This window comes from Cherax quadricarinatus, chromosome 71 (assembly GCF_038502225.1).
Source record: "Cherax quadricarinatus isolate ZL_2023a chromosome 71, ASM3850222v1, whole genome shotgun sequence".
NCBI classification, from domain to species: Eukaryota; Metazoa; Arthropoda; class Malacostraca; order Decapoda; family Parastacidae; genus Cherax; species Cherax quadricarinatus.
Genome location: NC_091362.1, coordinates 22,536,870 through 22,562,187, shown reverse-complemented (window position 1 = coordinate 22,562,187; position 25,318 = coordinate 22,536,870). Strand labels below are relative to the sequence as shown.

The following is a 25,318-nucleotide window of genomic DNA, read 5'->3' as shown; positions in this document are numbered from 1 at the left end:
TGTAGAGTGCCTCCACGATGGTGAGAGGTTAACAACACTGTGTAGAGTGTCTGCACGATGGTGAGAGGTTAACAACACTGTAGAGTGTCTCCACGATGGTGAGAGGTTAACAACACTGTGTAGAGTGTCTCCACGATGGTGAGAGGTTAACAACACTGTGTTAAGTGTCTTCACGATGGTGAGAGGTTAACGACACTGTGTAGAGTGTCTCCACGATGGTGAGAGGTTTACAACACTGTGTAGAGTGTCTCCACGATGGTGAGAGGTTAACAACACTGTGTAGAGTGTCTCCACGATGGTGAAAGGTTTACAACACTGTGTAGAGTGTCTCCACGATGGTGAGAGGTTAACAACACTGTTTAGAGTGTCTCCACGATGGTGAGAGGTTTACAACACTGTGTAGAGTGTCTCCACGATGGTGAGAGGTTAACAACACTGTGTAGAGTGTCTCCACGATGGTGAAAGGTTTACAACACTGTGTAGAGTGTCTGCACGATGGTGAGAGGTTAACAACACTGTTTAGAGTGTCTCCACGATGGTGAGAGGTTAACAATGTGTAGAGTGTCTCCACGATGGTGAGAGGTTAACGACACTGTGTAGAGTGTCTCCACGATGGTGAGAGGTTAACAACACTGTATAGAGTGTCTCCACGATGGTGAGAGGTTAACGACACTGTATAGAGTGTCTCCACGATGGTGAGAGGTTAACGACACTGTGTAGAGTGTCTCCACGATGGTGAGAGGTTAACGACAGTGTAGAGTGTCTCCACGATGGTGAGAGGTTAACGACACTGTGTAGAGTGTCTCCACGATGGTGAGAGGTTAACAACACTGTGTAGAGTGTCTCCACGATGGTGAGAGGTTAACGACACTGTGTAGAGTGTCCCCACGATGGTGAGAGGTTAACAACACTGTATAGAGCTTCTCCACGATGGTGAGAGGTTAACAACACTGTATAGAGTGTCTCCACGATGGTGAGAGGTTAACAACACTGTGTAGAGTGTCTCCACGATGGTGAGAGGTTAACAACACTGTATAGAGCGTCTCCACGATGGTGAGAGGTTAACAACACTGTGTAGAGTGTCTCCACGATGGTGAGAGGTTAACAACACTGTATAGAGCGTCTCCACGATGGTGAGAGGTTAACAACACTGTGTAGAGTGTCTCCACGATGGTGAGAGGTTAACGACACTGTGTAGAGTGTCCCCACGATGGTGAGAGGTTAACAACACTGTATAGAGCTTCTCCACGATGGTGAGAGGTTAACAACACTGTATAGAGTGTCTCCACGATGGTGAGAGGTTAACAACACTGTGTAGAGTGTCTCCACGATGGTGAGAGGTTAACAACACTGTATAGAGCGTCTCCACGATGGTGAGAGGTTAACAACACTGTGTAGAGTGTCTCCACGATGGTGAGAGGTTAACAACACTGTATAGAGCGTCTCCACGATGGTGAGAGGTTAACAACACTGTGTAGAGCGTCTCCACGATGGTGAGAGGTTAACAACACTGTGTAGGGTGTCTCCACGATGGTGAGAGGTTAACGACACTGTGTAGAGTGTCCATAGAATATTAGTGGTGAACAACTTCCTATCAAGGTCTTCATCAGTCAGCTGTGTTAGGGTTAAGCCACAAATAATGTCAGTCCAGAGTCACAATCATGAATTATTAATGTGGCTTGTCAATCATTAGTTTGATTAATATCTCTCTCAACACCTGGTGAGTGTGAGAACCATAGTTATGGACCACTGTCTCTCAACACCTGGTGAATGTGAGAACCATAGTTATGGACCACTGTCTCTCAACACCTGGTGAGTGTGAGAACCATAGTTATGGACCACTGTCTCTCAACACCTGGTGAATGTGAGAACCATAGTTATGGACCACTGTCTCTCAACACCTGGTGAGTGTGAGAACCATAGTTATGGACCACTGTCTCTCAACACCTGGTGAGTGTGAGAACCTAAGTTATGGACCACTGTCTCTCAACACCTGGTGAGTGTGAGAACCCAAGTTATGGACCACTGTCTCTCAACACCTGGTGAGTGTGAGAACCTAAGTTATGGACCACTGTCTCTCAACACCTGGTGAGTGTGAGAACCCAAGTTATGGACCACTGTCTCTCAACACCTGGTAAGTGTGAGAACCTAAGTTATGGACCACTGTCTCTCAACACCTGGTAAGTGTGAGAACCTAAGTTATGGACCACTGTCTCTCAACACCTGGTGAATGTGAGAACCTAAGTTATGGATCACTGTCTCTCAACACCTGGTGAGTGTGAGAACCCAAGTTATGGACCACTGTCTCTCAACACCTGGTGAATGTGAGAACCTAAGTTATGGATCACTGTCTCTATACACCACCAAGCAGACAATAATAATGGTAATGATAATTAAAAATATTTAAGATCGCTGCGTGATCCGAGAAAAGTGTCCCTGTATTCCATAACCCCAGCCTCCTCTATCTACCTCAACGCAACAAAATACAAAGATGTATATGTGTGTGTATGTTTGTGCGTATGAATTTCTGCACATGTGTACTTTCATATGTTTACTGCACATGTTTGTATATATTTGTGTGAGGTACGCGTAAGTGTAATAGTGAATTTACTTATGTAAATTTTTGTATGTATGCGTGTGCAGATGTACACTTATACATATGTATAAGTGTACATCTGCACACGTATACATACAAACTATGTGGTGAGGGTGACAGTGGTGGTGGTGGTAGTGTCTATGGTGGTGGTGGTGGTGGTAGTGACAGTGGTGATGGTGATAGTGACTGTGGTGGTGGTGATAGTGTCTATGGTAGTGGTGGTGGTAGTGACAGTGGTGATGGTGATAGTGACTGTGGTGGTGGTGATAGTGTCTATGGTGGTGGTGGTGGTAGTGACAGTGGTGATGGTGATAGTGACTGTGGTGGTGGTGATAGTGTCTATGGTAGTGGTGGTGGTAGTGACAGTGGTGATGGTGATAGTGACTGTGGTGGTGGTGATAGTGTCTATGGTGGTGGTGGTGGTAGTGACAGTGGTGATGGTGATAGTGACTGTGGTGGTGGTGATAGTGTCTATGGTGGTGGTGGTAGTGACAGTGGTGGTGGTGATAGTGACAGTGGTGGTGGTGATAGTGTCTATGGTGGTGGTGGTAGTGACAGTGGTGGTGGTGATAGTGACAGTGGTGGTGGTGGTGGTAGTGACAGTGGTGGTGGTGGTGATAGTGACTGTGGTGGTGGTGGTGATAGTGACTGTGGTGGTGGTGGTGATAGTGACTGTGGTGGTGGTGGTGACAGTAGTAGCGAGGGTGACAGTGGTGGTGGTGAGAGTGACGGTGGTAGTGATGATAGTGACAGTGGTGGTGGTGATAGTGACAGTGGTGGTGGTGAGGGTGACAGTGGTGGTGGTAGTGACAGTGGTGGTGGTGATAGTGACTGTGGTGGTGGTGATAGTGACAGTGGTGGTGGAGATAGTGACAGTGGTGGTGGTGAGGGTGACAGTGGTGGTGGTAGTGACAGTGGTGGTGGTGATAGTGACTGTGGTGGTGGTGATAGTGACAGTGGTGGTGGTGAGGGTGACAGTGGTGGTGGTAGTGACAGTGGTGGTGGTGATAGTGACTGTGGTGGTGGTGGTAGTGACAGTGGTGATGGTGATAGTGTCTATGGTGGTGGTGGTGGTAGTGACAGTGGTGATGGTGATAGTGACAGTGGTGGTGGTGGTAGTGACAGTGGTGTTGGTGGTGATAGTGACTGTGGTGGTGGTGGTGACAGTAGTAGCGAGGGTGACAGTGGTGGTGGTGAGAGTGACGGTGGTAGTGATGATAGTGACAGTGGTGGTGGTGATAGTGACTGTGGTGGTGGTGGTGCTGGTAGTGACAACAGCAGCGAGGGTGACAGCCGTGGTCAAGAGGCCGTCACATACAATATACTGTACAAGTACTGATACAACACTGGTGGTGATGGTGACAAGTAAAACCTTGCGTGCTATCACCCTAGACTTCCAGCCTACACACCCGTGCTATCACCCTAGACTTCCAACCTACACACCCGTGCTATCACCCTAGACTTCCAGCCTACACACCCGCGCTATCACCCTAGACTTCCAGCCTACACACCCGTGCTATCACCCTAGACTTCCAGCCTACACACCCGTGCTATCACCCTAGACTTCCAGCCTACACATCCGTGCTATCACCCTAGACTTCCAGCCTACACACCCGTGCTATCACCCTAGACTCCAGCCTACACACCCGTGCTATCACCCTAGACTTCCAGCCTACACACCCGTGCTATCACCCTAGACTTCCAGCCTACACACCCGTGCTATCACCCTAGACTTCCAGCCTACACACCCGTGCTATCACCCTAGACTTCCAGCCTACACATCCGTGCTATCACCCTAGACTTCCAGCCTACACACCCGTGCTATCACCCTAGACTCCAGCCTACACACCCGTGCTATCACCCTAGACTTCCAGCCTACACACCCGTGCTATCACCCTAGACTTCCAGCCTACACACCCGTGCTATCACCCTAGACTCCATCCTACACACCCGTGCTATCACCCTAGACTTCCAGCCTACACACCCGTGCTATCACCCTAGACTTCCAGCCTACACACCCGTGCTATCACCCTAGACTCCAGCCTACACACCCGTGCTATCACCCTAGACTTCCAGCCTACACACCCGTGCTATCACCCTAGACTTCCAGCCTACACACCCGTGCTATCACCCTAGACTACAGCCTACACACCCGTGCTATCACCCTAGACTTCCAGCCTACACACCCGTGCTATCACCCTAGACTTCCAGCCTACACACCCGTGCTATCACCCTAGACTTCCAGCCTACACACCCGTGCTATCACCCTAGACTTCCAGCCTACACACCCGTGCTATCACCCTAGACTCCAGCCTACACACCCGTGCTATCACCCTAGACTTCCAGCCTACACACCCGTGCTATCACCCTAGACTCCAGCCTACACACCCGTGCTATCACCCTAGACTTCCAGCCTACACACCCGTGCTATCACCCTAGACTTCCAGCCTACACACCCGTGCTATCACCCTAGACTCCAGCCTACACACCCGTGCTATCACACTAGACTTCCAGCCTACACACCCGTGCTATCACCCTAGACTTCCAGCCTACACACCCGTGCTATCACCCTAGACTTCCAGCCTACACACCCGTGCTATCACCCTAGACTTCCAGCCTACACACCCGTGCTATCACCCTAGACTCCAGCCTACACACTCGTGCTATCACCCTAGACTTCCAGCCTACACACCCGTGCTATCACCCTAGACTTCCAGCCTACACACCCGTGCTATCACCCTAGACTTCCAGCCTACACACCCGTGCTATCACCCTAGACTTCCAGCCTACACACCCGTGCTATCACCCTAGACTTCCAGCCTACACACCCGTGCTATCACCCTAGACTCCAGCCTACACACTCGTGCTATCACCCTAGACTTCCAGCCTACACACCCGTGCTATCACCCTAGACTTCCAGCCTACACACCCGTGCTATCACCCTAGACTTCCAGCCTACACACCCGTGCTATCACCCTAGACTTCCAGCCTACACACCCGTGCTATCACCCTAGACTTCCAGCCTACACACCCGTGCTATCACCCTAGACTCCAGCCTACACACTCGTGCTATCACCCTAGACTTCCAGCCTACACACCCGTGCTATCACCCTAGCCTACACACCCGTGCTATCACCCTAGACTTCCAGCCTACACACCCGTGCTATCACCCTAGACTTCCAGCCTACACACCCGTGCTATCACCCTAGACTTCCAGCCTACACACCCGTGCTATCACCCTAGACTTCCAGCCTACACACCCGTGCTATCACCCTAGACTTCCAGCCTACACACCCGTGCTATCACCCTAGACTTCCAGCCTACACACCCGTGCTATCACCCTAGACTCCAGCCTACACACTCGTGCTATCACCCTAGACTTCCAGCCTACACACCCGTGCTATCACCCTAGACTTCCAGCCTACACACCCGTGCTATCACCCTAGACCAGCCTACACACCCGTGCTATCACCCTAGACTTCCAGCCTACACACCCGTGCTATCACCCTAGACTTCCAGCCTACACACCCGTGCTATCACCCTAGACTACTTCCAGCCTACACACCCGTGCTATCACCCTAGACTTCCAGCCTACACACCCGTGCTATCACCCTAGACTTCCAGCCTACACACCCGTGCTATCACCCTAGACTTCCAGCCTACACACCCGTGCTATCACCCTAGACTTCCAGCCTACACACCCGTGCTATCACCCTAGACTTCCAGCCTACACACCCGTGCTATCACCCTAGACTTCCAGCCTACACACCCGTGCTATCACCCTAGACTTCCAGCCTACACACCCGTGCTATCACCCTAGACTTCCAGCCTACACACCCGTGCTATCACCCTAGACTTCCAGCCTACACACCCGTGCTATCACCCTAGACTTCCAGCCTACACACCCGTGCTATCACCCTAGACTCCAGCCTACACACCCGTGCTATCACCCTAGACTTCCAGCCTACACACCCGTGCTATCACCCTAGACTTCCAGCCTACACACCCGTGCTATCACCCTAGACTTCCAGCCTACACACCCGTGCTATCACCCTAGACTCCAGCCTACACACCCGTGCTATCACCCTAGACTCCAGCCTACACACCCACCTTCCGCCAAACTCTCTTAAGAGATTGTAATTCCCACGTAATATAAACTCCAGCTGTGCTGGAACCTTTGAAACATCAGGAACTGCTGTATTGTTAATTTAATACTTGACAATATCCTCATTGCTGAAGTCTCCCAGCTCAGACTACCACATAACAACACTGTAATCCATCCTTTGTGACGGAATATAACAGGGAGATCATAACTAGATTTTGTTCCCACTGTAACTGTCACATGGAATAATGGAGCAGCACACTGATGTATTCAATTTAGCTAAATAAAATAAATAACGCATGTAACGTCACGAATCCGATTTCCTGGCAGGAAGAAACTTAAGGACAAGTTACCTTCTGTCACTGCTGTCCCTGCCCACCTAGCTGTAGAAGTAGGTACCTGTGTTTTAGTCCACCTAAATTATAGGTAAGTACTTGGCAGAGATAGAAATTAATATGGCAGGCAGGAAGGCTACAGTACGGCAGGCAGGAAGGCTACAGTACGGCAGGCAGGAAGGCTACAGTACGGCAGGCAGGAAGGCTACAGTACGGCAGGCAGGAAGGCTACAGTACGGCAGGCAGGAAGGCTACAGTACGGCAGGCAGGAAGGCTACAGTACGGAAGGCAGGAAGGCTCCAGTACGGCAGGCAGGAAGGCTACAGTACGGCAGGCAGGAAGGCTACAGTACGGCAGGCAGGAAGGCTCCAGTACGGCAGGCAGGAAGGCTACAGTACGGCAGGCAGTAAGGCTACAGTACGGCAGGCAGGAAGGCTACAGTACGGCAGGCAGGAAGGCTACAGTACGGCAGGCAGGAAGGCTACAGTACGGCAGGCAGGAAGGCTACAGTACGGCAGGCAGGAAGGCTACAGTACGGCAGGCAGGAAGGCTACAGTACGGCAGGCAGGAAGGCTACAGTACGGCAGGCAGGAAGGCTACAGTACGGCAGGCAGGAAGGCTCCAGTACGGCAGGCAGGAAGGCTATAGTACGGCAGGCAGGAAGGCTACAGTACGGCAGGCACGAAGTCTACTGTACGGCCGGCAGGAAGGCTACAGTACGGCAGGCAGGAAGGCTACAGTACGGCAGGCAGGAAGGCTACAGTACGGCAGGCAGGAAGGCTCCAGTACGGCAGGCAGGAAGGCTACAGTACGGCAGGCAGGAAGGCTACAGTACGGCAGGCAGGAAGGCTACAGTACGGCAGGCAGGAAGGCTACAGTATGGCAGGCAGGAAGGCTACAGTACGGCAGGTAGGAAGGCTACAGTACCGCAGGCAGGAAGGCTCCAGTATGGCATGCAGGAACGCTACAGTACGGCAGGCAGGAAGGCTACAGTACGGCAGGCAGGAAGGCTACGGTACGGCAGGCAGGAAGGCTACAGTACTGCAGGCAGGAAGGCTACAGTACGGCAGGCAGGAAGGCTACAGTACGGCAGGCAGGAAGGCTACAGTACGGCAGGCAGGAAGGCTACAGTACGGCAGGCAGGAAGGCTACAGTACGGCAGGCAGGAAGGCTCCAGTACGGCAGGCAGGAAGGCTACAGTACGGCAGGCAGGAAGGCTACAGTACGGCAGGCAGGAAGGCTACAGTACGGCAGGCAGGAAGGCTACAGTACGGCAGGCAGGAAGGCTACAGTACGGCAGGCAGGAAGGCTACAGTACGGCAGGCAGGAAGGCTACAGTACGGCAGGCAGGAAGGCTACAGTACGGAAGGCAGGAAGGCTCCAGTACGGCAGGCAGGAAGGCTACAGTACGGCAGGCAGAGAGGCTACAGTACGGCAGGCAGGAAGGCTACAGTACGGCAGGCAGGAAGGCTACAGTACGGCAGGCAGGAAGGCTACAGTACGGCCGGCAGGAAGGCTACAGTACGGCAGGCAGGAAGGCTACAGTACGGCAGGCAGGAAGGCTACAGTACGGCAGGCAGGAATTCTACAGTACGGCAGGCAGGAAGGCTACAGTACGGCAGGCAGGAAGGCTATAGTACGGCAGGCAGGAAGGCTATAGTACGGCAGGCAGGAAGGCTACAGTACGGCAGGCAGGAAGGCTCCAGTACGGCAGGCAGGAAGGCTACAGTACGGCAGGCAGGAAGGCTCCAGTACGGCAGGCAGGAAGGCTCCAGTACGGCAGGCAGGAAGGCTCCAGTACGGCAGGCAGGAAGGCTCCAGTACGGCATGCAGGAAGGCTCCAGTACGGCAGGCAGGAAAGCTCCAGTACGGCAGGCAAGAAGGCTCCAGCACGGCAGGGAAGAAGGCTCCAGCACGGCAGGCAAGAAGGCTCCAGCACGGCAGGCAAGAACGTTCCAGTACGGCAGGCAAGAAGGCTCCAGCACGGCAGGCAAGAAGGCTCCAGTACGGCAGACAAGAAGGCTCCAGCACGGCAGGCAAGAAGGCTCCAGCACGGCAGGCAAGAAGGCTCCAGCACGGCAGGCAAGAAGGCTCCAGCACGGCAGGAAGGAAGGCTCCAGTACGGCAGGCAGAAAGGCTCCAGTATGGCAGGCAAGAAGGCTCCAGTACGGCAGCCAGGAAGGCTCCAGCACGGCAGGCAAGAAGGCTCCAGTACGGCAGGAAGGAAGGCTCCTGTACTGCAGGAAGGAAGGCTCCTGTACGGCAGGAATGCTCCTGTATGGCAGGCAAGAAGGCTCCAGCACGGCAGGAAGGAAGACTCCAGTACTGCAGGTAGAAAGGCTCCGGTACGGCAGGAAGGAAGACTCCAGTACGGCAGGCAGAAAGGCTCCAGTACGGCAGGAAGGAAGGCTCCTGTACGGCAGGAAGGCTCCTGTACGGCAGAAAGGCTCCTGTACGGCAGGAAGGCTCCGGTACGGCAGGCAGAAAGGCTCCGGTACGGCAGGAAGGAAGGCTCCTGTACGGCAGGAAGGAAGGCTCCTGTATGGCAGGAAGGCTCCTGTACGGCAGGAAGGAAGGCTCCGGTACGGCAGGCAGAAAGGCTCCGGTACGGCAGGAAGGAAGGCTCCTGTACGGCAGGAAGGCTCCAGCACGGCAGGTAATAAGGAGGGTAGACTAGACAACATGGAGGATGTACGAAGTGCATGCAGAGAAGCACTCTTGGGTACTCCGTTATGCAAGCCACTACTCAGTAAGACAGACACGCACTCTAGCTAACACACACACACACACACACACACACACACCGGGGCCAGGAGCTCGGACTCGACCCCCGCAACCTCAACTAGGTGAGTACACACACACACACAGTATTTATGCTGTTTATTAGCTAACCTGACGTAATCAATCGTAAATGTAATCTAACATAAGACAACTCCTGTTTAAGTTCACATCAAAAGACAAAGAACTGATTATTTCTACAAGCACTGAACCACTTACCACAACCTGCGGTCGAGGTTGAACAATTGTCTAGTATCCTAGCCACTGCCTCTAGCTTGAGATAAGAGTAGTTTCGGCTAGTCTACGTGGCACTAGCTATGACTTACCTTGGTATGTCCGATTCTAACAATGTGAGGATTCTGAATATATATATCATATTCGAAGTGAAGCGCTAAACCCGGGAATCATACAGCTCTTGGAGATGTATGTTAGGAAGTAGTGAAGTCTGATATAAGGAAAGCCCTTCATCATCAAGGCACCTTGCTCCTCAAACATGGTTGCATCGACTCAGTCTTCTAAACGTTAATATCTTACTTTAGCTATAAACGTTAGACGTGTGACGTTAGTAAGTTTATTTAGACACAGGTACACATAAGTACAATTATCATACATAATATTAATTACCCACCAGGATTACCCCAAAAAAGTCAGTGACTGATTTCCAAGCAAGATCTTCATTATATAAGTAATAACCATTGGTGAAGTCATCCCACTGTAGATGAGCCAAGTGTTCCATAAATCCACTGCATCTTGCCCAGTGGAAATCTGTGACTGTTACTGAAGTCTCCTTATTATGGCACTTGTATGTAATGGTAAGACTTGAGATGTATAACCATCCGTGTCAAGGTTGTTAGCGACCTGCACATCATTAACGAGGTTCTTCTTTTGTTAGAAATACTTCAACCAAGTTGTTTCCTCTAGCTGGTTAGGTTATAAACTGGTTAAAAAGCGAGCTTCCATAACGTGTTGCAGGTCGCTGGGCTCCAAGCAAGCAGTTAAACTTCCAGTCAACTGAGATGAACCTAAAATCTCAAAAGACCACCACCTTATTGTACCTTGAAGACTGAACGATTCTGTCCCAATGTAATTTATCTTGGCTGGTTGTGTGACGAGTCCAATTATAAAAATTGCTTTATTTTCATTTATTTTTCAAACCCTAATTGATGGCACAAAAATGATGGTCGGTATAACACACCAAAAATTAACTTTTCATGTTCTATATTTGTTTCTTCAGCCTACATATCTATTTGTTCATCCTTCACATCTGTTTCTTGAAGCTATATATACATGTTTCATCAGGCTGTACATGTGTTGTTATGCAGGAGTCCAGAACCCACGTCATATACAGCATTCCCTTCCCCCTCCCGTTATTTCTATCAGCATAAAACAACTTAGACTCTTAAATGTGGCACTTGGCAGGCACCTCCCGACTCCTTTAATTAAACCATATGTTTCAGTTGTTACGACAACATTGACGTTTCCTGCACATTCAACCAATCCCACCTTTTGCATAAATCTCTTTTCCAATATGACGATTACTTTCGTAGTATATAAATAGACTAGAAAACCGACAAGTTGATGAATCAGACAAATTTACACAATATACCCAAATGTTGCACAAGTGTCTCATTCATCTAGTTTTTTAATATGTGCTATGAAAATTGAGTATCTTATATTTATGTTGTTATCACTACTTAATGTCTCTCAATGACTTTCTTTATAATCGCCTTGATATTAAATGACAATTTTCCTTTATTCTTTTGATAAATGTTATTTCTACAATCCATAGTATCACGATCTTGACACTTGTTACTGCTTAAATCTATAATACCACAATTCCTTACCTAAAAATACCAGTACTTCTCAACTTTTTTCGAGTTAAGGGTTGAAAGACTGCAGCAAGAATCTCCTTGACTGAACTAGCTAATACTGCTATCCCTGCCCAAGATAAAAGCACTTCATTCTTGGCATAAATGTCATTTCTAACACAGAAGTGGTCTCAGTTATCAGTAGGTGGCCCTGCAATATCCTAATAGTACTTGTCCTGCAAACAATTAACACCAGTTACTCTGGACAACCCTTTACTGCCAACACTTTCATGACAAATGTTATATATGACACAGATCCTGCCCTTTGTTATAATTATATCTATCCCTATCTTACATCTGCAACATCTGGGTATCTTTATTGTAGACGTTTCGCCAACCAGTGGCTTTATCAATACAAATTCTAGGACATGATTAGAAGACAATAGAACTATATGTTCTAGAATTTGTATTGATAAAGCCACTAGTTGGCGAAACGTCTACAATAAAGATACCCAGATGTTGCACATGTGTCTATTTTTTCAACTTGTCGGTATTGTATACCGTTCATGTACATCTTACATCTAGTAAGCATGTCCTCTTTCCTACGCTTCCCAACTTTATTTCTTCAGTGCTGAGGCAGATAACAAAGTTGCTTACATTACTAGTTATGACGTTTCCTGATCTGTTGTTTACGTCTTCCAACCCAGCCCCAGAAAAACACACCTTCTGCCTCTTCATATCCTTGCTAAAAGAAGCCCCGTCCATAAAGCTAATCCGAAAAATCACCTTTTAAAAAAAATATTCTTCAATTCACTAGTGGCTTTTATTGCACCACTGTCAATGGCCGAACCACATTTGTCCAGCAAATGTAATCTCTTCATCTTTGCTCTTTTCTCGCAGACCTCTGCTTCCATCCATTGCTCTGGTATCGTCTTCCTTGTTCTGGCGGTGAATCTTCTTGTTCTCCCCTCCGATTATTTTTTTTTTGTAGATTTTTGCCGCTGAAGCGGTTAGTTTATCGTACACCTCTATTTCCATGCAGCGCAAAAGGTCTAGGAACAACGCCTTTGTGCTGAATTTATATGTACAACTGACTTATCTATTTCAATCAATATTAGGATTTTACTTAATGTCTGGTATCTTATTTTCATTAATATATCTCCTTCCTTTCTTATTCCAGTTTTGCCAACAGCTGCAGCTACAGTGTCCGTAATCCAAAACACTTGACACTTGCATCAGAACTGAGATTCAACTCAGCACGTTCTTACAGGAAGCAAGTCAACTCACTAGTTGGCAAAATGTTCCCTTCCCTAAATACAATATTCTTCACTTCACAAGACTGCAGTGGCTTGGTAACAGTGTTGCACATGAGCAGAACTAACTGTCAAATAGTATCATTAAAATATATTGTTTAGGAAATTTTAAGAGTAAGATGGAGACACACGAGGATTGTGAGTGATGACATGCGAGTAGGGCTTGCCAAGTACAGGTCAGTAGTCCTCCTGCAGTGCCCATTTTTATGTTATGATAATCTCTGTGATGTTGGGAAACGTTATTACGGATGATCGGTTAATCCGGACGTAACCCCGTTATAATACAGTGCAAGGGGAGAGGTGATTACAAACCTTCACCAACAACACTTGTAACAGCGTTACAGTGACATTCAGAGGTATAGAAATGACGCTGTTGTAATACAGATACATTTTAGGACACAATTAAAATATATAGGCATTTAAGTGTGTAAACATGGAAGAAATGAATGTAAGCGAGAAGCGTAGCCTACTGACCCACACCTGCTGCTGAATCTCCACCTCACCAACCACGGGAGAAAATGCTTACCTAGTGTTTGTTGAGTGTGTGTGAGGGACACAAGTCACTACAGTGAGTGTGAGGGGTCAGGTCACTCACTCCAGTGAGTGTGAGGGGTCAGGTCACTCACTACAGTGAGTGTGAGGGGTCAGGTCACTCACTCCAGTGAGTGTGAGGGTCTGGTCACTCACTCCAGTGTGTTTAAGCACGAGTCACTCACTCGAGTGTGTTCTTGTTCACTATCTCCACGCTGCCATATTTACTCTTGACACGTATGTTAAATAACAGAGTTCACAATATTAGGAAAGAATCCAGGGTGAGTGTCACTGGGGCGGTGATGTCTTTACAGATATTACTGTACACGCGACTATGAGGAGGACTCCTATGTTGAATGAGTCCTCACTATTCTTATGAAGGCTCCTTTATCACTAGCCAAGTCTTACTGCAGCACTACAGACGTCAATACATAGGACAGTCTTAGAGATTAAAAGTCACAACACAGTATGAGTAAACCATTCACTAGCAGCTATTCACAAAGTTATTCACTGTACATTCTACAGCTGAAGACTCAACAAAAGGTTACACGCAAGAGTTTAATGAACGCACTGACAATTCTCGAGAGAAGCATCGAGCACTAAATTATATGCTAGCTTAGTGAAGGTGGGACAGCAGTAATGGCGGCCACCACAACCCGGGCACTACTGACCCTGTCTTGCTCACCCGCCTCAGTTTTGTTGCACTCCGCCATCATCATGCCATAACCACCACATCACTTTGATGTTCACTCTACCAGCTCTACCCTTCATGCAGTCTACCTTCATGCTGTTGAAGAGCTTTTGATCCCAGGAATATGAGCTACTTAGCTAACGTTCCCTTCCTCACAACATACCTCATGGTTCACAATACCCCAGGCGCGGCATGACCCCTGTGAGGAGGGGGTTTAAAGTCTCCCCAGAACTATAATAATAATAATAATAATAATAATAATAATAATAATAATAATAATAATGTACTAAGCCTGGCCACCACAAATATACATAGTAAAGGTGGGGACATGGAAGACACGTCTGCCATTGAAGAGTTAATCAGAGTTGCAAAAACTGCTGCTGCTGCCAGCGTCGAGGCTGTAATAACAGTGAACACAGTGGCTGCTGCAGGTGTTGGTTCATATGATCATGTGTGTCTGCCTGCTAATGCAGGTGTGTCTTCCTGCTGTTGCAGGCGTATCTCCTGGATGCTGCAGGTGTTTTTACGCCTGCAGATGCTGAAGAAGTATTTCCTAATATCCCTGTGACTCATTTGCGTCTTTAATTTCTAGATGTGCTCTCTCGTCTCCAATCCCCAATTTTCAAAGTGTCACTGTACTATTAAGCCCTCTGAGTATCTTGTATGCTGTTACCCTGTCTCCTCTCATTTTTATTTCTTTACGGTCATCAGGTTCAGTTCCTTTAACCTCGTCTCGTTGGTCAGATCTCTCAGCTGAAGGATCAACTTTGTTGAAAATCTCTGTACTTTCTCCAGTTTGTTTATATGTTGGATGAGGTGCAGCCTACAAGTAGATGCTACGTAATATATGAAAGTAGCTTATATACCGCAAGCAGGAGAGGTGCAGCAGTCGTAGGTGGTGTCACATTTGTCCAGTGTGGAAGTAGGTCGTGCCCAAGGGTTAGGCAAGCGAAGAATTCCCAAGTATTAAGATCCCAAGAAGTTGCAGTGTCTGGCAGGATTGTAGATGAATGGTTCACAGAATCGGCACGTTGATTAATTAGACACATGTGCAACTCTTGGGTATCTTGACTGAGGAAACGTTTCGCCACACAGTGGCTTCATCAGTCCATACAAAGGAGAAACATGAAGAACAGGAGAATGAGATAACCAGTCCGTCAACCTTGAGTCGATGTGTGGCGAAACGTTTCCTCGGTAAAGATACCCAAGAGTTGCACATGTGTCTAATTAATCAACGTGTCGGTTCTGTGAACCATTCATCTACTATCCTGTCAGACACTGCAACTTCTTGGGATCTTAATACTTGGGAATTCTTCGCTTGCCTAACCCTTGGGCACGACCTACTTCCACACTGGACAAATGTGACACCACCTACGACTGCTGCAATCTATGAAAGGTCTGAGCTGTATCTTGTATAAGGCCCTTAATGTTTCTTTGTTAAGGTTCCTGAAAGTTGTTGCAAAGTTTGCCAGGCACGTATATGTTGCCCATTTTGATCTGTTGATATATAACTTCGAAGATAGGTTCGGTGATTACTTTACCTCGAGGTCCTTCTCCTTGGTCGAGGTTTGCAGCTTCTGTCACACCAGTCTATATTCCGTTACTGTTCTTCTTTTGCCTTTCTTAATATTCATAACTTTGTATATAATGGGACTGACTGAGTGGCCATTAATGTTACTACCATCCGTGTAGTTCGTTCAAGTCCTCTTGCAGAATTTTCTTTCAGTGTCGTCTCAGATTTTATTCTTCACATTAGTTTAATATCATCTGCAAATATTAACTGCAGATGGGCAGTGGGTTGTCGCCACTGCCCAGTATGATACATGTATCCTCCCTGACACTCTCCACTGTGGTATTTTTCCCGTTTTCTCTCCCTGTTATTTGTTTTGTTTATCAATCTTTGGTGTGGTAAAATATCAAATGTTTTCCTACAATACAAGTATATGCAGCTCACCCAGCCACCTCTTTCTAGTTTGATTTGTCATCCTCTGGTAAAGCTGGTGTTGACTCACAAGACTACAGTTTCCCTCTCCAAGTCAGTACCGATCAGATTTCATCATGCAGGTGCAACACTTTTCACCTGATTCTGCGTGACTGAACATTATACACGTCAAACACACACCTCTACTGATTAACACTTATTGTTGGTCCCTTTACTTAACATTGTATTATTAGTAGTATTATTATCATAGGGTAGCACTAAACCCGTAAGGATTATACAGATCATGTAAGGAGGGGGGATGTGGATGGCATTTAGGTTTAATTTAGGGAATTAGAGTACAGATCCAATTCCCTAGATCAAAAGCCTCTCACCAGCAACCTGGTGGTTGCCACATTTGCAGTGAGCTGCTGAAAGCGTTAGTGATGCACATAGTTGCTTGTGCACCTTTTAAAACATAACAAGATCTCTTATCAGGTCCATTGTTGTTGATGACCGCCGTTCACTCAGTACTTTCTGTCCTTCACCTTCTCTTTGAAGTTGTTCTTCAGCTTCTCACCTTCCTTGTTACTTTTAGTAATTTCTCTTCCATACTTAACCTTATTATTGAGTCTTTCATAGTCCTATTCTTCTTGATGTGGCTGTGTAACAGCTTCAGTTCTGATATATCATTTGTCACTGTGATAGTAGTTGCTAGTTGTTAAAAGCACCTGTCGATAAAAATTTGGCCTGTTTTGTGTGTGTGTGTGTGTGTGTGTGTGTGTGTGTGTGTGTGTGTGTGTGTGTGTGTGTGTGTGTGTGTGTGTGTGTGTGTGTGTTTGCACTCACCTATTTGTGGTTGCAGGGGGCAAATCATAGCTCGTGGACCCGAGCCTGTGTGTAAAAACACCCACATTCAAATTGTAAATTTTCTTGACTTTATCACACATTTCAGACTCTGGAAATCTTGTTATACTCTTGTGTCCTCACTGACTCTATCACCTACGATGACCACTGACATCCTAGGACCGCAACTCGAACACTAAATGCTGGAAGCACTGTTTCAAGGTTACTGCCTCACGTGTGTGATACTGCACCGTGTGATGTGTGCATCACCTACTCGACCTGCAGCTGACAAATATTAATGGGGTTTGCACACAGATGCGCATTTGGCATAATACCGCACTCAAGCATGATTCTTGATCCAGAGGGGAAATGTGTTGTCGAAACCCGAAACTAATGTCCTCAAAGATTTAAGTTATACCATGAATTAAGGAAAGATCCTGGACTTCACCTTACGAAACAGACAAAGCAAATGTGATAATAATTATGGACAAGGTAGATTATAGTGGAAAAATGAACATATTATTAATAGACGGGGGAAGTTCCGTGCCTCTTAAGGCTTAATGGAAGGTTTAAGAAGGTCCTCAAGGCTGCAAAGGTTCAAGAAAGTTGTCAAAAAGGTGTCAAGGTGGGTATTGTATCATCTTTGTATGCTGGCTGAGTGTATGTGTTGCTTCTCACATATTCAGTGACTCAATGTTGGCACTATATGAACCAACTTATATATGGTTATCATCAGTGAACGCAATACTTGTGTGTGTGTGTGTGTGTGTGTGTGTGTGTGTGTGTGTGTGTACTGTACACTCATCGAGTTGTCTTTGGGGAGGCCGAATCTCAGCTCCTGGCCCCGCTTCTTAAACTACTATCGCCTGCAGTTTTAGTTGCAGGCCACGTGGACTCACATACATACTCGTGAAACTGTGTATTAACTTTACCACTGCCACTTCCTAACATCCCTGTCATAGATGACCCTCGCCCTTATGCCTCGCATTTCAAACTCGCGTCCCACAGTTGCTCTTCAAATACTCTTGAGTATGTTGTAATCATATCTTCTTTTAGTCAGTTTGTTTTCTAATTCATCAAGCTCAGTTCTAGTCCCTCATAACTCAGTCCTCTCACATCTGGGACTAGTCTTCTTGCAAATCTCTGGACTTTTTTTTTTAGTTTTAATACATGATTGACCAGGTGGGGCTCCATGCTGGTGCTGCATGCTCTATGCCAGGCCTAGACTTCTGAAGACGGTTCTAAGATTAGCTAACTTCCCATGTACTGCAGATGGTATGAGATTTATGTGCACCTCTGACGATATGTTGGGCTGATGTTCCCTCCACAAGTTCCTTCTGGCTGAGCGACAGTTGTAAGTTCTTGGTTCTCAAGTTGTGTTCTGGTCGCCTCTCTCCGTCCCCAATGTCCATGACCTTGCACTTACTGCGTACAACTCCAATAATCACTTGTTTGACCACTTATCTCCAGTCTGTCCAAGTCTTCCTGTATCCTGTTCTATCCTTATATTTTCATCAGTTTTACGTCATCAGCAAACAATAACATATATTCACTCCCCTCAGGCAGGTCATTTACCTTTCTTAGCAATAATAATAGTCTTAGTACTGATAGTTGGGGCACTCCACTTGTTACATTTTCCCATCCTGAACGTCTACCTTTACCTTCATCTACTATAGTACTTTACTTTGTATCCCTGCTTGCCTCTCTGATTTGTCTACCTGGACGGTTTTCCGGGGGATCAACGCCCCCGCGGCCCAGTCCTTGACGAAGCCTCGCGGTGGATCTTGGCCTGATCAACCAGGTTGTTACTGCTAGCCGAACGTAGTCCATCGGACGAACCACATCCCGGCTGGTCGGGTACTGACTTTAGGTGTGTCCAGCTCAATCTGTGGTGAGGTAGTGTGAAATACTTCCCTTCACTCAAAGTGTGTGTAGTCGATCCGTCCATCTTATTATTCTGTCATAGAACTTCAGTAGCTTAGTGAAGCAAGACATGTACTCCCCTATTTGCGGTTGCAGGGGTCGATTCATAGCTCCTGGCCCCGCCCCTTCACTGATCGCTACTATATCCCCTCTCTCTCTCCCTGCTCCATGAGCTTTATCAAACCTCGTCTTAAAACTATGTATGGTTCCTGCCTCCACTGTGTCACTTTCCAGACTATTCCACTTCCTGACAACTCTATGACTGAAGAATTACTTCCTAACATCCCTCTGACTCATTTTAGTCTTCACCTTCCTGTTGTGACCCTTGTTTCTGTGTCCCATCTCTGGGACACAGAGATGTGTGTGTACTCACCTGGCTGTGGTTGCAGGGGTCGATTCGTCTGTGTGTGTGTGTGTGTGTGTGCATGTAGCAGGTGGGGCAGAGAAGAATGTAAGACCAGTGTCACTGACCTAGCTTGACCTACCTCGCCTCACTGATCTCTAAGCTGCTCATCGTCGCTCCAGTGCTCACACCCCCACATGTACACTCACACACCCACATGTGCACTCACATACCCACATGTACACTAACACACCCACATGTGTTGCAGCAAGGAGGATGCTGGAGGCAGTATAGATGTAGTGTCTGAGATCAATGTACTGTGTTAATATTATGCAAAGTAGCGTAGAAATTAGAAGAGAATGTTGCATTGTGAACGACGTCACTCAGAGAAGAGACGAGGAATTGCTGAGATGATCTGGTTATTTAGACACGATGGGGGAAGAAAAGCTTACGAGGAGTCGTCTCAGGAAGAGTTGAAGTGAAGGTGTGAAGAAGGTTTTCACTGGTAGGGACTTGGGCACCCAGCAGGCGTGTGTGAGCGTGGTACATGGGAGTACAGACAAGTTACTGTATTTTGTCTCTTCTGACTTAAAGTAATTGCAGTGACCAACATAGACCACAAGGTTTACTAGTGTTGTTCTAGTATTGTGTTATTTTGTAATGCTCAATAATAACCCACATGGAGACAGAAATTCAGAAGATTAATTGGTCTGTATATTTCGATCCCTTTCTGGGACCCTCTTCAGCAGATATTTTATGTGATCCACTGATAAAATTACGTGCGCAGCAAGGGAAGGGCGAAGGGGGGGAGGATGGGGGGAGGAGGGGGGGAGGGGGAAGGAAGAGGAAAGGACAAAAACTACGTTTATTTAGGACACCTTTATTGAAGACTTATCACTCCTGAGACCTTGATCAGAAAGTAACTGGAACAGTGATGGTCTTCCTGGCGGGAGAGAGAGAGAGAGAGAGAGAGAGAGAGAGAGAGAGAGAGAGAGAGAGAGAGAGAGAGAGAGAGAGAGACAGAGAGAGACAGAGAGAGAGAGAGAGAGAGAGAGAGAGAGAGAGAGAGAGAGAGAGAGAGAGAGAGAGAGAGAGAGAGAGAGAGACAGACAGACAGACAGAGAGAGAGAGAGAGAGAGAGAGAGAGAGAGAGAGAGAGAGAGAGACAGACAGACAGACAGACAGACAGAGAGAGAGAGAGAGAGAGAGAGAGAGAGAGACAGAGACAGACAGACAGACAGAGAGAGAGAGAGAGAGAGAGAGAGAGAGAGAGAGAGAGAGAGAGAGAGACAGACAGACAGACAGACAGACAGACAGAGAGAGAGAGAGAGAGAGAGAGAGAGAGACAGAGAGAGAGAGAGACAGAGAGAGAGAGAGAGAGACAGAGAGAGACAGAGAGAGACAGAGACAGAGAGAGACAGAGACAGAGAGACAGAGAGAGAGAGAGAGAGAGAGAGAGAGAGAGAGAGAGAGAGAGAGAGAGAGAGAGAGAGAGAGAGAGAGAGAGAGAGAGAGAGAGAGAGAGAGAGAGAGAGAGAGAGAGAGAGAGAGAGAGAGAGAGAGAGAGGACTTCGAGGACAGCGTGAAACAAGCTTTTATGCCACAAGACGGGCAGAAAGCAGCAACTTCACTCTGGCTGTACCCTTCTCCAGAACATCACTCCATCTGAGATCATACATACCCAGGATGACTCGAGTATGGAACACATTCGTACAGCATAATGATGTCAACGAGATAACGTCAGTTGATCAAATGAAAATGCTCCTACAGATGGCTCCAACTTCATCCTGTTCCCTACTTGTATGTCTCATAACAATAAAATGCTTTCAAATGAGCTGATGTAGGTAATAGCTCTTAGCTTGCCAATAAAGTTAGGAATCCTTAACCTGTAAATAGCTATCAACAAAGCTAGGATCCTTAACCTTGCAAACCCTGTAAAAGAAAAAAAAAAAAAAAAGAGAGAGATAGAGAGAGAGAGAGAGAGAGAGAGAGAGAGAGAGAGAGAGAGAGAGAGAGAGAGAGAGAGAGAGGTTATCAATACAAATAAAGTCTGAATTTATTTTATATTTGAAGTTGCCCCAGACAGCAGACTACTCTTACTAACGACAACTTGACGGAGCTGAGGTAGGAAATGCAAGGAAAAGTAAGAAAAGTTATGGAATGTGGGAGATAAGTGAAAGAAACACCAAAATTTCCCTTAAATTGTACACAGTGGAGCGCAGGCAAGAAAGAGACATAACTTACACCTGGATAATACTGGAGGAACTGGTTCCAAACTTGTACAATGAAATAACATGAAGGAGAATGGTAGGCACAGCGCACGCCGCTAATACTCCCGGTACAAAGACACAGTGTAGTTATTACACTAAAACATAAATTCATAAATAGAGCGAATAACATATACCCAAAACCTTAGACAGGTATGTATGATGTTACCATGATTGTTCAATATATTTATAGATGGAGTTGTAAGAGAAGTGATGCTCGGGTGATGGCAACACCTGTGACACGGATTAACACAGAATCTAACAAAGTTCTAACATTCATATATAAGGAAAATTACTAACAAACTATAGAAAATTACTAATAAAGAGGGAAGTTACATTATCCTGCAAGACCTTCCTCGTCAACCTCATCGTGTATGAGTGTTTTTGATAAAGTCCAATTATGGACTGAACGTCGTAATAAAGGTACTAATGTAAATATAGCGTCTGTCTCACTACCTATTGTCTGATACTATCGTTCATCCAGCCAGGGTAATGTATCTGCCTGGGAGTGCTCGCTGCTAGCACTAACACCTTGACTGATCATGTAGTCGAGTAACTTGATAATCTAGTGACTTCTCATGAGGGAGATACCAGAGACAGACTCAACCAGTGACAGTCACTAGGAGACAGACTCAACCAGTGACAGTCACCAGGAGACAGACTCAACCAGTGACAGTCACCAGGAGACAGACTCAACCAGTGACAGTCACCAGGAGACAGACTCAACCAGTGACAGTCACCAGGAGACAGACTCAACCAGTGACAGTCACCAGGAGACAGACTCAACCAGTGACAGTCACCAGGAGACAGACTCAACCAGTGACAGTCACCAGGAGACAGACTCAACCAGTGACAGTCACCAGGAGACTCAACCAGTGACAGTCACCAGGAGACAGACTCAACCAGTGACAGTCACCAGGAGACAGACTCAACCAGTGACAGTCACGAAGAAATAAGACTCAACCAGTGACAGTCACCAAGAGATAGATTAAACAGTCACAGAGACAGAAGTAAGACAGCTGACCAACTGCCTTACTGGAAACAACACTGTAAACCTAACTTTCTGTGGAGACAACAAGTTACAACACAAACCACAAGTGTTGCAGGAGATAACAAGTTACAACACAAACCACAAGTGTTGCAGGAGATAAGTTACAACACAAACCACAAGTGTTGCAGGAGATAACAAGTTACAACACAAACCACAAGTGTTGCAGGAGATAACAAGTTACAACACAAACCACAAGTGTTGCAGGAGATAACAAGTTACAACACAAACCACAAGTGTTGCAGGAGATAACAAGTTACAACACAAACCACAAGTGTTGCAGGAGATAACAAGTTACAAGACAAACCACAAGTGTTGCAGGAGATAACAAGTTACAAGACAAACCACAAGTGTTGCAGGAGATAACAAGTTGCAACACAAACCACAAGTGTTGCAGGAGATAACAAGTTACAACACAAACCACAAGTGTTGCAGGAGATAACAAGTTACAACACAAACCACAAGTGTTGCAGGAGATAACAAGTTACAAGACAAACCACAAGTGTTGCAGGAGATAACAAGTTACAAGACAAACCACAAGTGTTGCAGGAGATAAGTTACAAGACAAACCACAAGTGTTGCAGGAGATAAGTTACAACACAAACCACAAGTGTTGCAGGAGATAAGTTACAACACAAACCACAAGTGTTGTAGGAGATAACAAGTTACAACACAAACCACAAGTGTTGCAGGAGATAAGTTACAACACAAACCACAAGTGTTGCAGGAGATAAGTTACAACACAAACCACAAGTGTTGCAGGAGATAAGTTACAACACAAACCACAAGTGTTGCAGGAGATAAGTTACAACACAAACCACAAGTGTTGTAGGAGATAACAAGTTACAACACAAACCACAAGTGTTGCAGGAGATAAGTTACAAGACAAACAACAAGTGTTGCAGGAGATAAGTTACAAGACAAACCACAAGTGTTGCAGGAGATAAGTTACAACACAAACCACAAGTGTTGCAGGAGATACGTTACAACACGAACCACAAGTGTTGCAGGAGATAACAAGTTACAACACAAACTAAAAAGTGTTGTAAAAACTCAATTTTGAGAGAAGTGTTACACTAAGATTATTCATGACTGGAGCAATAACTGTCTGGGTCCAGTCTCTCTGAGGCAGAACCAATCCACGACCCACATCAAGATCCACATATACTCACCCTGGATAATCAAATTCCACAATTAACCAGCTTTCATAATGAAAGTATAATGAGTCTGGATAATCGTGGTTATGAAGGGCGGCAAGCCAAGGTGGTACATCAGAAGGTGGCTTTCCACTAAAGGATGTATGACAACAGGCTAGGGTAGTGGCCAGTTTTTGTCTGGGTAATCGGGAAGGCATGTGACCACTCCCTGTGTGGGGCCTCCTTGTTTGTAACTACACTAAGGGGGGGGGATTGTGTAGCCCTCCTAGTGTATGTGGTCACCATGTTTGTGCCCGCCTTGTTTGTGGTTCTCTAGTGTGGCCTGCCTCACTGTATGTGGTTCTCTAGTGTGTGGTCTGCCTCACTGTATGTGGTTCTCTAGTGTGTGGTCTGCCTCACTGTATGTGGTTCTCTAGTGTATGGCCTGCTAATTGTGTATGTGACACACTCTGGTGTGTCACTGCACTGACACACTCTGGTCTGTGTCACTGCAATGGCTCATTCTGGAGTGTCACTGCATTGGTACACTTTGGTGTGTGTGTGTCACACTCTGGTGTGTGTCACTGCACTGGTCCACTCTGGTGTGTCACTGCACTGGCCCACTCTGGTGTGTGTCATTGCACTGGCACGCTCTGGTGTGTGTCACTGCACTGACCCGCTCTGGTGTGTGTCACTGCACTGGAACACTCTGGTGTGTGTCACTGCACTGGCACACTCTGGTGTGTCACTGCACTGGCACACTCTGGTGTGTGTCACTGCACTGGCCCACTCTGGTGTGTGTCACTGCACTGGCACACTCTGGTGTGTGTCACTGCACTGGCACACTCTGGTGTGTGTCACTGCACTGGCACACTCTGGTGTGTGTCACTGGACTGGCGCACTCTGGTGTGTCTCACTGCACTGGCACACTCTGGTGTGTGTCACTGCACTGGCACACTCTGGTGTGTGTCACTGGACTGGCGCACTCTGGTGTGTCTCACTGCACTAGCACACTCTGGTGTGTGTCACTGCAATGGCACACTCTGGTGTGTGTCACTACACTGGCACACTCTGGTGTGTGTCACTACACTGGCACACTCTGGTGTGTGTCACTACACTGTCACACTCTGGCGTGTGTCACTACACTGGCACACTCTGGTGTGTGTCACTGCACCGGCACACTCTGGTGTGTCACTGCACCGGCACACTCTGGTGTGTGTCACTGCACCGGCACACTCTGGTGTGTGTCACTGCACCGGCACACTCTGGTGTGTGTCACTACACTGTCACACTCTGGTGTGTGTCACTACACTGTCATACTCTAGCTACCGTATATATCCTAGTGTTTGTTTACATGTTTTTCTAAACCAACTTGTCGGTATTTAATACCAGTGTTTATACCAAGAAGGACATTACACCCTTGACGACCCTCCAGCAGCCGACAGGCTCACACTTAAACTGTGAATGTGATAATAGTATAAATACCGACAAGTTGATAAGACATGTGCAACAGTTAGATATCTTTATTCCGAAACGTTTCGCCTACACAGCAGGCTTCTTCAGTCGAGTACAGAAGAGGCAGCAGAAGCAGTATAGATGTTTAAAACTAGCTTTTTGAAACTATCAGCAAGACTGTTGGATAAAACTCTCTTCACATAGACGCCACGAGCCTCGCCTTCTCAC

At 47.0% G+C, this 25,318-nt stretch overlaps 1 protein-coding gene across 3 annotated transcripts in view; it reads right to left on the bottom strand.

Moving 5' to 3' along the window:
• The window catches only part of LOC128700384 (uncharacterized), a 179,819-nt gene that overhangs the window by 60,741 nt on the left and 93,760 nt on the right, over positions 1-25,318 (bottom strand). The window contains exon 1 of one of the 3 annotated variants that reach the window (XM_053793561.2): positions 13,459-14,276. The exons of the other annotated variants lie outside the window; for them this stretch is intronic. The gene's annotated coding sequence lies outside the window, so the exon portion shown is untranslated. Of the gene's footprint in view, positions 1-13,458; positions 14,277-25,318 lie in introns of those variants that run through there. 3 annotated transcript variants of the gene reach the window in all.